The following is a 16,342-nucleotide window of genomic DNA, read 5'->3' as shown; positions in this document are numbered from 1 at the left end:
ACATATGTTTTATATTTACATATAAAAACAAATGTTTTTATAAGATAGAGGTAAAGGAAGTATTCACAGAAAGGAGGAGGAGACAAAGTGCTCATGGAGACAGAGAGTGGAGTGAAGTGGCCACAGGCAAATAATGCCAACACTCACCAAAACCTAGAAGAGGAGAGCAGATTCTCTCCTGTAGCCTCCAAAGGGCATGTGGCCCTGCTGACACATTGATTTCCGACTTCTGATCTCCAAAGCTGTGAGACAATAAGTTCTGTCATTTTAAACCACCCAGTTTTGGGTATTTTGTTACAGTAGCCAAAAGAAATGGACACAGCCCCCTTTGCAGTTACATCCTGGGAACAGTCTGGAGCCAAGGAAGTCAGTACCTCTGTTTGCCAGGCATACAGTAATGCAAGAGAGCCATGGAGAACTGTCTTCAACAGCATCCGTCCCTCATTTTTACACTGCCGTGGCTTCTGGAGAATTTTCCCAGAAGTATGACACTCTGTTTGCCACTAGATTATATGACCAATAAAGCCTAGGACCAAGTCCATTCCATTTGCCTCATATGGCATTTAATTAAGGATACTATCAACAGGACTCCCAGCAGCAGAATGAACTCAGTCTATGTTACTGACCTAAAACACGGCCAGAGGTCCCAGACCAACCAGCTGAACAAAATCCTTACATTATTAGAGTCTACTTTAGAAAGCCAAGTGGCTTTCTTCTTATGTTTCTGCATGGACATTCCAAAGCAAATAAATGTCAAATAAGGAGTCAGTTACCCGTCCACAAATCTACCTTGAGTAACCAAGGGCAGTCTTATTTTGGAGAGATCTCCTTACTCTCTGAGGCCTCATGGTCTACTGGTAATGTTGTTTTAAAGACTTGAAGGTCTCTTATGATCACTTCTAAGATGCAGATCCCAATATTTATATATTTTATATGCGTTTATGTAATAATAATATAGTATATTTATAATTATTTATAATATATAATTACATATCATATTTGTATTAATATGTACAATAATTTTTATATGGTATGAGGTAGAAGCCCAACTTCACTCCTTTGGAAGTGGATATCCAGTTGTCCCAAAATTCTGTGCAATTTTAACACATGCACAGATTCGTGCAACCACCATCATGAAAACCTTAACTTTTAATTTAATTTAACTTAACTAATTTAAATGTATATGGCTACATGTGACTATTGGATGCAGTATTGGACATCACAGACTACATAAATATCACCTCATTGAATTACATTAAAACTAGAAAAAATAAAAAGAATAAAAAGCAAACATGGATTCTAAAAGAAAAATTCCTTTTTTTTTCTCATGAGGAAGATTGGCCCTGAGCTAACATCTGTTGCCAATCTTCCTCTTTTTTTTTTAATTCCCCAAAGCCCCAGTACCTGGTTGTATATCCTAGTTATACGTCATACTAGTTCTTCTATGTTGGATGCTGCCACATGTTGGCTTAATGAATAATGCATGGGTCTGTGGGCAGGATCTGAACTGGTAAACCCAGGGCCACTGAAGTGGGGTGTGTGAACTTAACCACTTGGCTATGGGGATGGCCCCAGAATATTCTTGAAGAATAAGAGGAATATATCACTGTACTGAAGATTTTAAGAAATTAATTGTGGTTTTCTGAAAATTAATTACTATATAAACCAGAAGAAAATTTTGAAAAAATAAAAACTCTTATCCACAAAAGGATAAGGGTGACACAGAAGAGAAGTCAAACTAAGAATTAAAGATGTTTCTGATTATGAAAGGGCAAAAACTGGAACAGAATCAATAATCAAAGATAAAATAATTTAAAATAATTTCTCTTGAGGTTTAAAAAATCATGAATATGCAGACAAAAGAGCTCATTAAACTTTATATCAAATTACTGAAAAGAGACACCAAGAAAAATCCTCTTAAACATTCTATAAAAGGTTAATGATAATAATTCTAAACTCATTCAAATTGCTACAAAAAAACAAAATCAGGCTGTTCTTGATTTCCCATTTGCTGTAAAATATGAAGGAGTTAATAGTGTCCACTGAGTTTTGAGAGACAAGACTTTGGTCACCCCAAAAGTTCTCTAATAATCTAATTGGTTTTTCTATTACAAGAAAGAGTAAAACATTCTCAAAAATCTCAAAGAATCAAGTGTTACTGACCATGAACATTTCTTGAGAATAATAATGGAAAATAACTCAGTCGACTAAGAGTTTAATCAAAATAGGCAGACAAAAATAGAAAATTATTAGGAGTAGCTGAATAGGCAGTAAGCATTTAAAATAATTAAATAAAATTACATCTAAAAATAGTTTTATTTTGTTACAAATATGAATGACAAAAACTTTATTTTTGTGGGAATATGTTTAAATATAAATCACTTAAAGATAATCTATTAAAATATATCGTATCTAGAAAAACCTACATATACAAGAGTGGGTGGAAAGTAAAAATGTAGCAAATACTTCATTTTTCATCCTATAGTTAAATTGAATGATAAATGTGAAAAATATTTTTGAAGACTTTAATGGGAAACATTTATAAAATAATAACTATAGTAAACATCAATAACATTAAAGTCACTGAAGAACTGAAAGACACAATAAAAATCAACACAACAAAAGAAAAAAAATGAAAAAATAAAACAAGGAAGTGTGGAAATTAGAAAGGATTAGCCCCAAGGGAAGTACAAACAAGCATGTCTCTTATGGCAATAAACACAACTTTTTATTCTCCTCTGTTATAACATAGTCTTAAATATAAAACAACACTGCTTATATGAGCCAAAACTAAAATAAAATTTCTGGGAAATATCCAAAATAAAAAGAATGGTATGGTTTACCAGACAAATTCGAGTCAAATGGAAATAAGTATCATTATTAATTTTATGCAAAATGAAGTACATATAAAAAAACACTAAATGAGAAGATAATTATATATTCATGAAACATGCACTGTACAAAGAAAATGCAATATGGATGAAGCATTGTGGTTTAAATAACAAGAGCAAAGCAAATGTTATTAAAAATGTAAGAAGACAATAATAGAAACATAATTGCATATTAATTTAACAAGAGTTCATTAACTTTCTGACAATACATACACAAAATAAATGATGGCTGATGATTTAAAATTATCATCAATAAGGTTGCAAAAAATTAACTTTTTACTGTACCGAAAGGTAATATTCCTGTAATAAGCAAGAAAGAAAAATAAATGAAAAGTATAATCATCAGAGAGCAAGAATCAATATATATAATCAAATGCAATCACCAGCAAGCAAAAGTCAAAATAATCAAAATAATATCTTTATAGAGAATATAAATATATACATAGGATATTAAAAGTGAGTAGAATGATTCTGAAATTTAAACATTTACAGAAAAGCAGGTCGAAAACCAAATACACAAGCCAGCTTGTAAAAAAACAAGAGACCCCATTGACATTACTAGGTAAAACTTCCTCAAAATAACCTTAACAGGAAATGTGTGGGACCTATATGCAAAGAGAGAGAGAGAGAAATCACACCCATTGATGCAGTGTTAAAAAGATCATTTAAAAACAGAGAAACACATTGTAAGAAGGGAAGTTTAACTTAAATTCACTTATATGATTAAGGAAGCTTTCATTAACGTTCTAATGGATTTCTTTACAAGAGAGCAACTCTAAAATTAAAATCAAAGAAAAATATGATAGTGACTTTTGAAAGGAAAGTGATAAGAAAACATGTCAACTTTTTATTCTACATAATACCACAGTATTTCACATATAATGATATTATTGCAAAAAGAAATAAACAGATCAATAGAGCCAGTCAGGGAGCTCTTGAAGAGGACATTAAAATATGTGATAAAATATTAACATTAAACAAGGGATGAACTACTCCACAAAAGATTTTTGGAAAATTGGCTATTTGAAAACAGTCATATTGACCCTTACCTCACAACAAACATAAAAATAAAAAGGAAACATGGAAATATTAATTATAAAACATTAGATTATAAAAACAAAATTCAATATCCTCAATATAAAAATAATAATATATATATATAGACATTTTATGTAAGGTTATGGACTTTATATCAATATTTAAAATACACAAAAATATAATTCTATTACCCCAACCAAAAATTAGAAAATAACAGCACTGTCTACTCACAAAAAGCTAGAAATGGGGGCCGGCCTGGTGACATAGTGGTAAAGTTCGTGTGCTCCACTTTGGTGGCCCCAGGGTTTGCAGGTTCGGATCCCAGGCATGGATCTGCACACCACTCATCAAGCCACGCTGTGGCAGCATCCCACATACAAAATAGAAGAAGATTGGTACAGATGTTAGCTCAGGACAATCTTACTCAAGCAAAAAGAAGATGATTGGCAAGAGATGTTAGCTCAGGGACAATTTTCCTCACACACACACACAAACGTAGAAATGACATATACAACCATCAAAACTACAAAAAATATTTCTCGTCTATCCACATAAGTGAAAACTAAAATAATGAAATACCATTATCCTGATGGGTCCAATGTAATCATATGGGCCTTTAAAAGCAGCAGAAGAAGGCAGGAGAGTCCGAGAGATGGGGCGGAAGACAAGACAAGAGAGATGAAAGATAAGGAGAGTTCAGAAAGATTAGAGGTGTGGGAAGGACTGAACCAGCCTTTTCTAGCTTTGAAGATGGAAAAAGAGGCCACAGCCAAAAAATTGGAGTGGCCTCTGAAAGCTGAGAGCCTATAGTCAACAAATTATCTAGGACTTTGGTCCTACAACCACATGGAAATGAATTCTTCCAACAACCTTAATGAACTTAGAAATGGGTTCATTTCCAGAGCCTCCAGAGAAAGGAAGCCCTGCTAACCCTTCATTTCAGCCTTGTGAAATGAGGAACAGAGGAGCCATTGGGCGGCAGCTTGCCCAGACTTCTGGCCTACAAACCTCTGAGAGAATAAATAGGTACTGTTTTATGCCTCTAAACTCATGGTAATTTGTTATGGCAGCTACAACAAACTAAAAGATGAGACAAAATTTTCCCCTGAGGATTTGCCAGAGACTAAACAAACAAACAAAAAATCATTACTGGAAGACAGGCAGCTATATTTAATGCTGACAAAATATAAATTATTTCAGATTTTCCAGAAACCAACATCCTAGTGTGTATACATAGCCTTAAAGATATCTATACTCTGTAATGTGCTAATTCTATCTTTCAGAATCAACATAAGGACCTAATTAGAACTATAGACTAAGATTTAAATATAGGATATTATAGTAGCAAACATTTGGAAATCAACATTACTCCCAAATAAATAATCATAACTCACATGTTGAAATATCATTAAGGCAATAATGTCATATTTCAGAAATGACTTAAGTATATTTGATGTATCCATATATGCACAAAATATAGTGTTAAATGAAAAAATGTGCTTCAAAAACAAACAAAGCCTGTCAATCTTTCTCTCTCTCTCAATTTTCTATCTATCCATACAAACACACAGACCCAGACACACACACACACACATACACAAATACATCCCAGAGCAATGAAATCCACCACGTATTCAAATTCTCATGTAATTTGTTTTTAAATCGGAAAATAAAAAACTAGTATGACTGAATTTAGATCCAACGTATCTGGGTCACATCAAAAATGGTAAATGGGTAGGTGCACTTATGGAAAGATAGTGTTTTTCAGTTATATCACTAAATAAGAAACCATTCTCTTTAAAAGAGATAAATCTAAATTAAAGTGATTCATAAAGCTTAAAAATATAATGTTAAGGTCCAAACTCATAGAATTCACAACACTAAGGGTGAAGCCTAAGGTCAGTTGTGGATTTTAGGTGATTAGGAAGCGTCAATGTAGGTTCATACTTGGTAAAACATGTTCCATTCTGGTTGGTACATGAGGTTGATAATGGGGGAGGTTGTAAATGTGTTGGGGTAGGGAGTATTTGGGAAATCTCTACTTTCCCTTCAACTTTGTTGTAAATCTAAAACTGCTCTAAAAAACTAGTTTAAATAATAGTAATAATAAAGATTATACAGAAATATAAGAATCAAATATAAACCAAAACAGAGTAGTCTCAATACAAATATTGATATTCAGACCAGAAAGTATTGAATAAGAAATAGTATTCTAAAATATTTCTATTCACCATACATTTATAATAATCTTGAAAATATATGCATGGAACGCCATAATAGCAACATTCAGAAAGTAGAAATTATAAAAAGTAAAAGGAGAAATCAACAAAAAAAATAGTAGGAGCCTTTAATGCCTCTTTATCAATGCATTAAAGTGTCAAGTGGACAGAAATAAACAAGGCTATGGAAGGTACAGAACCGACTCAGACGTCCATACACATGCACATTATTCCCTGAAAATGGAGAATATAACTTCTTCTTAAGTGCCCAGGGGACAATCACAAAGAAAATAAAAATATATATTAGAGACCCAAAAGTCAATAAAGGCTTTACAAAAGATTGCAATGCAATAAAACAAGAAATTAACAACAAAATCAAAACACAGAAAGTTCTTCTGTTGGGAAACTTTTAAAAATTCACTCATATAATTTATTAGTAAAAGAAGAGAAATTCAGCGTGATTGAACATAATGATAATGAAAACACTTTTAACAGAACACATGGAATATGGTTGAAACTGTGCTCAGAGAAAATTTTACAGGATTAAGTGATTAAATAAATAAAAAGGGAATGAAAACGAACCATTTAACTCAAGCCAAAAAAAACAAAGAATAATAAGAACAAAAGAAAAAATATATGGAGAGAATTAATAGCAATACAACTACGAGTTAACTAGCAGAGCAGAACATGAGATTTATGTCAACATGAGAACTAGAAGGCCTGCATTCTTCCGTATACTTTCTTGGCAAGTCATTTGACTGCTATTATTGTCTAAAAATTCCTTCAAGGGAAAATATTCACTGGAAATGCTTCCCTTGTTCCCCTTTTCATAACGTACACGGGCAGTTCTCCATTAGGATCAACCTTTCCCGTGGCAATAAGTAGTGATTGCTGAAGTGGTGTGATTTGAAAGGTGTCGATTTGGCTTCTGATACCAAAACTTCTCCTTTGTTGGCTGAAATTCTTCTCCTTATAATGTATTCCTCTAGGTGACAGCAGTGGATGCTTGGGAGATCCTGTGGAAGGAGGGGAAGGCACTAAAATAAAGAATCAAGAAATGAAAAGAGTTCCAGTTGCTTGACAAAATCTATTTTCCAAAGCTGCTAGTTGATCAGATTCACATACATCTATGAAGTTAAATAATTGGCTCACATATCCATTTTGAAGAGTCTAGATAGAAAACTAGTCCTGAATTCCTCATCCTTGTCACCTTCAATCTAGTTAGTGGAGTCACTGAATCTCATCTTGCCTGCTAGAATTTGAGGAGAGTAGAAGCTGCTTTTACCCATAATTAAACGTTTTGGTGTAACGCCTTGCTAGGTCAGACCCGGCAACACTCTGGAACGAGTCATTTGAATATTAAATCTTCTAACTTCCTCGGAAGAGAGCCTTGATTTGTCATTTTAATCACAGCTTTTTCTCACATTTTTACAGAAAAGTATAACAGCTAAAGCATGCCTCGGAAAATATCGTTCAGGAAGGGCGGGTGTTTACAGAGAGAAAGATCTCTTAATTTATGACGTAATTACTCTTGAAGAAGTAATGAGGGGTTTCATAAATTGACTTGAAAAAGCAAAAGCTATTATTGATTTTAAAAATCGTATTCATAAAAGAAAAAATGTAATTTTATCCCCACTGGACTAGTCAATATTAATGGATTTGGGGATAAAATCTGCCATCTTGAAAGATACTCATGTGTTTATAAAATCTCAAGTCTAGGTGGATAACTTAATAATTTAGATTATCTGTAATGTGTTTATGTATTAATATTGAATAAACAGAAACAAATTTGTTTCTGTTTTTGATGCAACCCAAATGAATGTTACATGGAGTAATATAATACATATCAATTATTTTCATGTTGTGTAGCAATTCTGATCATTAAAATGGTTGAAGGAATACTGAATTGTTCAAAAGAGTGATTTTCTTAAACTACTACAGTTTTGGGGTATCTCAATTTGATCTGCTTATTTTGACTTCTGTTTAAAAAAATCAACCTGGATAGAATTAAGCTGGTAGGCACATCAAAATAAAAATAATACTCTATATTAAGTAAACCATAAAAATTAAGAAGTGAGACTTTATGGAACTTTGACTGCTCTGTGGTCAAAAATAATGACCTAGAGGAATAGACCAGGAGAATAATAATTTGGCATAGAATTTTATGTCAGATTTCCATTATTGAAATGAGACACAGTATGTCATGTAAATAAAAACAATCAAAATATCTCCCGGAAGGTCTGATGGTTTATTCTCTCCTATTTAATGTTATTCTCATTTTTTTCCTTGAAGAATTTGGATTATGCTCAAAATAAACTGTGCCTCCTTGTTGTATTCTGTGTCTCTCTTTTGTTTCCAGCATTGCTTTGAGATAATTCAACCAAAGATAATTCTTTACAACATAAAATTTATCAAGATGAGTAACCTATAATGAGCCTCTTACTTCCCTTACATTTACAATAATTTATTCTCTTACTAATATCAAAATCATTAAAAAGAAGGGAGACTAATTGTTTAATTCTCCCCTTCCTTTAATTCTAGTTCTCTCTAGCCATAATTATCCAATCTGTACCACCTTTAGCCAATCTGCATATGCCTTGAGTTGTTTTCGTTTATTGGCCATCAGATATCTGTCAATTTCTTGAACATTTAATACACCATAAACTGCAAAGCAGCATGATATCAAAGCTGCTTGAAGTGGGGGCCTACTTATGTGATAGAGCTTGAGGCATGCCAGATGGTGTTCTAAGTAACAATAACAATAATAATAAACATCTCTGTGGCATAAAGTCCCACTCTTTAAGCTCTCACTCATTTGTATTAAACATTATCCTCCCCAGATACCCTCTTCCTCAATGCACATACGGTGGGGAGTCTAGCTTTCTGTCTAGACTTAAAGCTTTTAAGGACTTTCAATATGCAACTTTGCAAAAGTTACTTACGTCTAAGAAATGGCAAATGGAGATTACATGCAAGATTTTTATGAGGATCAAATAAAATTTAGTCGCGTAGGTAAAATTTGTTTTCATAAAAAGGTAAATGCTTATTTTTAGGGTGAACTGTTTTGCTAATTAGTTTCTTAGGTTGCCTGAGCCACTAAGTAAAAGAGGGGGAAAAAAATCAGGGGAAGAGCATAAGGAAGGAAATGAGGCAAAGTCAGAAGAATGAAAAAATCTATCTTGGTGGAAGCAAGTAAGCAAAGTAAAAATTTCACCTAATTCACAGTTTAGACTGGACCTAACTTTGTGTAGAATTATGTCAAATAATGAGATAAATACATTGGTCGAAACCTGAATTTGTGTTCGTTAAACCAATGAAATTAGTCATCTCAATTCTGTCTGCCCATGATTGTGATGATGGCCAAATGAGAGGGTGTCTATAAAGCACAATCTAAGAAAATAACCACATTTTACCTAATAATAGTGAGGATGGTGAGGATGAGGTTGATGGAGCCTGATCCATAGACCTGCGTGAATGTGGCCACTATTTGCTCATTTGGGCACATTTCATCTCCTGGGGACAAAAAATTGTTCAGAAGTAATGTGTCAAAATTCTGACTGAGGTAATTGGAATGATGGGATTTTAAGCTGGGGTGTAAAGCCATTTGTTTATATATGACCAGCTAACATTGGAAAACCAAACATTTCGATAATAATGAGTTGATCTTGAGGAAATTGTTCTTGGTTGTTAGACAACGCCATGAGCTAGTGGGGCTGTTTTTCACTCATTCAGTTCCAGTGGTCTTTGGATGGTTATTTGGTTTCCTTAATTCAGAAGTTCTGCTCTTTTCAAGCCCTTAGAAACTACTGGAAATTAGGCAATGTCATGTCCCAATCCTCTCTGTGCTCTGAGAAGAATGTTAGCAATGATCCAGTAGAGCAGTTATCTTTTAAAATTAAGTCCATATCAGAAAGGAAAGGACGATGAGAAAGACCAAGGCAGAAAGAGAGTGTCCCTTAAGGACAACAGTCTTAAAATGACAATGACAGATAAATAGTAGGCATAAAATGATTGCAAGGTAACTAAATTATTAAAGTGAATTTATGGCTACCAAGAAAAGGGCTTGCATTGCATTAAAAATAAATGAGGAAATGAAACTGGCCTCCCCTTCCCCCCAAATCAGGGCACTGTATTTAAGAACTGACACTATTTCAGGATGTTTACTATTTTAATGTATTTTTATTAATAATTCTACAGGTATACTCTTTCTTTAATGAAAATTGTATATTTTAACAAAGCATATATTATTGGAAGTGGAGAGGTAAAGAAGAACTTTTTGAAATTTCAATTTTTCCTTTAGTGAAAATATTTGTTTTCAAAAATTTGCAATTAAGACTCATAATTTGCAGTCCCTAAAAGAGGCACTGTTTTCAAATGCGTATTATTTACCCAAAAGTTTAAAACAGTCATTGTGGGTGATTACAAATGTATTTTTGGTGAGTGTGGAACAACATATTAAAAGAGAAATTTCTATTTCTTTTTAGGTGAAATGATGCCTCCCCCGATGTCTTCTTGTGTCCCAGACTTTAATGCCTATATCTGTCGTCAAGGAAGAGTCAGGTGTCACATGGATAACTTCTCAACTTTGAAGGTTTTGGGGACTGCAGTGCTCAGCATTAAAATAAGGTTATATCTGTCTTTTCTTAGTGAGGCTCTGCTCTTTTTAGTTTGTCTTACTATCACCCTCCCAAACCCCCAATATACAGAGTCTAATTTCCAAGAGTTTCTTTCATGGATCCCCTCGAGCAGAACTGTATGCTCCCAGGCAGGCTGTGTGGTCCCAGGTAAGCCTTTGTCAGGCAGCATGGCTGGAGCAGCTGTGGAAGCGTGATTTAGTTCATCTAAAGGACATAGGGATACCCGATCACCACGCATGATGCCGAAGCAACATTCCTCGTTTGCTCTGATACATGGTCTCTGTAAGTCAGAAAGGAGAAATTACAATTATATAAACTGGAAAGTTATAAACACTGCTTCTAGGCTAGAGTGCATAGTCTTCTAAATTTGGCCCTTTATGTCCACAGGACATTTTTGCTGTTTTAAGGCAAATAGTGTTTCCTTAATTTCCAGAGGTTCTGTTGATATCCAGTTATTTTCATTATTTTAACTCAGCTTTTTACTTAAAAAAAGTGTATTGCACGGTTTAAATCGGTTTGTAGTAAGACTATTTTTTAGTCTTTAAGATTCTCTTTCTATTCTAGTTAAAGTCATTTAAGATTCTCTCTCTTTCTATTCTAGTTAAAGAAACTAAAAATAAAATAAAAGCAAATATTTGTTTAAAAGTGTTTTGGGTAAAAATTAACAAATAAATTGTTAATTTTGAATTAGCATAAATAATACTTATAAGTGGTTATTTCTAAGATGTCTGAAAATAGTTATCATATATTCCTGCAAAGACTATTTAATATACTTGTAGAAAAGTCTCTGGAAACTTCAACCTACAGTCTTTTTCAGTGATCACAAATTCCAGGCAAATAGAGGCCAAATTAATTCCCTTTTATGGTACTATTAATATGGTATTAGGTTTGAACCACTAAATGCTGGTAGAAAAAAAAAACATATAGTAGTCTCTTGCAGGAGTGATGTGGTCAGATGTAGTTTAAGAAAATAACATCAATGAGGCCAGCTCAGTGGCTTAGTGGTTAAGTTGGTGTGCTCCCCTTCAGCAGCCTGTGGTTCACCGGTTCGGATCCTGGATGTGGACCTACACACAGCTTATCAGGCCATGCTGTGGGAGGCGTCCCACATTTAAAACGTAGAGGAAGATGGGCACTAATGTTAGCTCAGGCTAACCTTCCTTAAAAAACAAGAAAGAAAAGAACATCAAGATTGTTAAATTGTTAGTTGAGTCGATGATTTTGACAATAATGATTATAAGACTTGAAATCACAGAATAGGGAGAGAAAATTGGGGGTAGAGAATATCTGTTTTCACATGTCTGGATTGGTATAACGCAAGGGAGATATTATTTGCTTTTTTGGATGAACAACTCGATTTGCTTAGGTAGCACTTGTAAAATTCTATAGAGTAGAGATTTTAGGACCCCATCCCAAAACTATTGAATGAGAAGAGTTAAGAGTGTCCCTTGAGAATCTTTATATATATAAAAAAATCTCCAGGTAATTCTATTTAGACAACCAAGGCTGGGAACCCCAGTTTATGTGATTCATGATAAAATCAGGGTTAATCAGTAAGTCTATGGGCTGTTAGCTCCCTAGGAGCAGAAATAGGAATTAAATTAGTTTCCATTCTCTCTGTCCTATGTAATGCCTGTCACACACTAGTTAGTGAAATATTTGTTTGATGAGTGAATGAAGATAGTAGGAGGCATGTTTCATTCAAGTGCAATGAAAATATTTCTTATCAATTAGAAGTGTCATTTCCCAGGACTGCAGCTGTCAAAGCAATGGCCAGATGATCACTCATCAGGTGGTATTGGTATCAGAAAAGTGCAGGGACCTGCACATAGTAAGTGTTCAATAAATGCTTCAGAAATTAATCCAGAAACTAAATGTGAGTTTCATATTCCATGAATTTCTTAATCAAGTTAGATTGACTATGAAACAGATCAATGGTGGAATTAGAATGAGATTAATAAAAACAAATGAGCTCACTAAAAACTCATTCTATAGGAGAATATAGACATAGCTAAATGGCTTTTTAGCTTTTCTGAAAAAGAACAAATCTTCAACTTTAGTGATATACAAACTCATCTAAGATCCGACACTTCAACGGCTAAATCCACTCTGATGATTCTTCAGCAACATTCCTGGGCAAAATTAGTCATTCATAACACTATGCCATCAAAATACTTTGTATTTACCTTTCTTATATCATTTATCACTTCTTTGGGAATGTATCTGTTTCTCTTGTAAAACCAATCTTCCCCGAGGAAGGAAGAACACTGCTATCCTTTTGTCTTCCTCCAAGCCGCTCCCTGCACTGAGCATAAGTCTGTTTGACTCCATAGTTGTTGGCTGTTGTTCACTGTTTAATACAGACCTGGCCTCCACCTCGGTGGCGGGAGCTGTGTTATTAATCGTACCAGTGCACGGAGCACTTGCAGTAACTTGGCAATTCTCTTGACTATCAATCAATGCTAAGCTTCTGTTATTATATATTCAGGCACTAAAATTGTATGCTGATTTAAAGACAAAAATCCAATTATACCTGCATATTTTATGTCTGATTCCTTACCTCATTATAGCATATGTATCTTGTTCCTTGCTCAAAGTATCAAGCATATGTATCTTGTTACTTTAAGCAAGGAAGAGTATCAGATTTCCTTTTTCTTCCTACATGAAGAAAAACAAAACTTTGGTTCGTTTTAGGAAAAAGCTAACGATAAGTTAAATAACTAGTGGACTGCACCATTGATGTAAGAACTGACCCTGAGGCTTTGGAGAAACCAGGTGCACTTTCAGTTTTCTTTGTGTCCCCGTTCCTCTGGATTTGCGTGAAAGAAAAAATATGCTTGGGCAGAGACTGCTGCATCTTGCACGAGCTGGTTACACGATCTTCAAATTTTTAGAGGGTTTTACCTGTTCTTTTAGGTACTAGGCTTAGAGCAAGTTACACAACATACATTTGACAGTGGCTGATTTATGTAACTCCAGGAATGGTTGATTTGTATATTTTTTCAAGTGTAAGGCATGCTTCATTTTATACAGACCATTTTCAACATTGTCAGGGTTTAGTTTCTTGATATTCTAATGGAAAATTGGGCCACCTTTTTGAATTTTCAGTTCCATTAGTCTCTCTTCTTGTTCCCTTTCTTTATAGGATTGGAGAAAAATATTTGGCAAATCCCTTCAAAGATACATTATGATTGTTTACATATTAAGGTACCTAGGGCTCTAGGATGAATCTGTGGTTGGGGAGAACCTTCGGTATGGGAGTACTGATGGTATGCAAAGTGATTGCATGGTTTTTATAGTAGAAAGAATAGTACAGGTGGTGGCTGCTAGCTGGCTAAAGTTACAAGGGCTCTCACATAGTATCTTTTTTTTTTACTCTTAGCTGACTGTTCACAATATGCTCCGTGCATGTGTGGTTTGGTAGGAATTTGGGTAGAGAATACACACAATTTGGGGTTTCTCCACCTCTTGTTTTGTTTCCTGGATTTCCTCACATTCCAGTGGCTGTGGTTTGCCATGAACTCTGTCAGAGTTAAAGCTAAAAAAGTGGGAAACTCATCCCCATGTGAATCCCTTCTTCAAGATTCAGAGTCCCTTCTAGAATCTGCCCACTCTGCTGCTGTTGACTCGAGGGCCTTCAAGTAATTGTTATATTTTTGTCCAGAGTTTGTAGTTTTTATCTGCAGAGAGACAGGTCTAATAGAAGTTTATTTGGCCATACTGGAAGAACTTCCCTGGCATTTTTTGAATACTTTCATTAAATTTTAAGGTAAAACGGCAGTTTATCAGTCCTGTATGTTGTTATCTGCTTTCAAAAGAAGTTTTTAGCCTACTTTATATAAGTAATTCAGCTTTATTTTACCATCATAAGTTATAAACGTAGTAATTCAAATTAGATAGACACTAAGTAATTCAACTGGGAAGGTGAGAGATCAGCGAGATGTTAAGGGAGACTCCCAAATCTGAAATAACCTGGAATAATCTGCTAAAGAGTCAGACAATTAAGGACTGAGGATAATGGAAATAGTTAAATTCATGGAACGAATGAATCCTGGTATTGGACAGGACCTTGGAATCATCTTATCAAGCTTCATACCTAAAACGAAAATCCTTCCTACAGCATCTCCCTACAAGTTACTCACTATCGACTATGAAAGTGTGCTGAGGAGAATATTAGACATGGCAATAAAGTAAATGGGTACAGTTGGCTAAAAATGGTGAAATGACACACATGTTTTCTCATATAAGATATTCTGCAACATTTTCTATTTTATTTTTGAATTTCAAATTTCTAGGCTAGCTTTGCCCTTGTACAATTTTTTACTGTGTAATGTTTATCTTTATGGAATCAAAATATCAGTACATCTCTGGGTGAATAATGTCCTATATGTCAGAAATTAGCATTATCCCTCTTTTTTTGTAGTGGTAAGGTACGAGGGAGTCAGTTACATGAGTTCTCCAATGATAAAATAAGAAAACAAACTTTGGAGCACTTATGTTTTGCAATGCGTACAAAGTCAAGTCCAACGAATTTCCAAAACATAAAAAGAGTTTTTAAAAATGCTTTGAGATAATGTGAAAAGCAAATCTAACGACAAATAATTATACAATTTCTGACTATATATCCAAATTATAGAATTAGGAAAGCATTAGAATCTTTATTTTGGGATTCTAAAAACCAGCATAAAAGAACATTTGAAATGAACTTTGAAACTTTCAAGACTTTGCCCAAACTCACTAATTCTTATCTAAAAGAATTATAAATATTGAATCAGCACAATAATCATTAAAATGCTAAATGCAAATAAGCATGTAGAAATTTCTTTCAAACACGCTTACTATTTATGCAGTACATTGCTCCTAAGAACAAATATATATAGTAAATAACTCCTATAGAGAACAGCATGATATATCGAGGACAAGAACCAAATCTAATCAGAGATTCATAACATGATAATTTTTTAAAGAGAACTTTAATGTCGCGTCCAGACGTCCCCTTAAGATCAGTGAGGCAACAGTGTTTTACATCAGCAAGAACTTAAAAATAATCTGCCTACTTAGTGCACAATCTTAAACAAAACACCACTTTCTTTTTTATGTAGATGGTATTGTTTATTTAATTCTATTGCAGCATCTAAGCCACAGAGAAAACTCAATAGAGGAGAGTTTAGTGAGTGGCTTCATAATAGCTAAGTCCCCTTAGGCACTGTCTTTCATGAGAGTGGACACGTAAACCCCCTCCCTTTGCTATTTTCTAGAGCCCGTTTTTTCACTTGAAGTGAGCCAGCGTTTCAGTCCCTTCTAATGTGTAAGGAGTCATTCATTACCCTCTCTCACCTTTCTCTTCAACCTCTCCCTCTCTAATCTTTCTTTTAGCCTATACATATGCTCTAGTACAGCCAGTCTTAGTGGTCTAGCCTGGCTTCATTTCCCGGTCAGGGAACCACATCACCTGTGGATTGTCATACTGTGGCAGCCACATGTTGCCATGATGCTGAAAGCTATGCCACTGGTATTGCAAACACTAGCAGCGTCACCGATGGTAGACAGGTTTTAA

This window comes from Equus asinus, chromosome 1 (assembly GCF_041296235.1).
Source record: "Equus asinus isolate D_3611 breed Donkey chromosome 1, EquAss-T2T_v2, whole genome shotgun sequence".
NCBI lineage: Eukaryota > Metazoa > Chordata > Mammalia > Perissodactyla > Equidae > Equus > Equus asinus.
Note: the sequence above shows the minus strand (reverse complement) of the source record.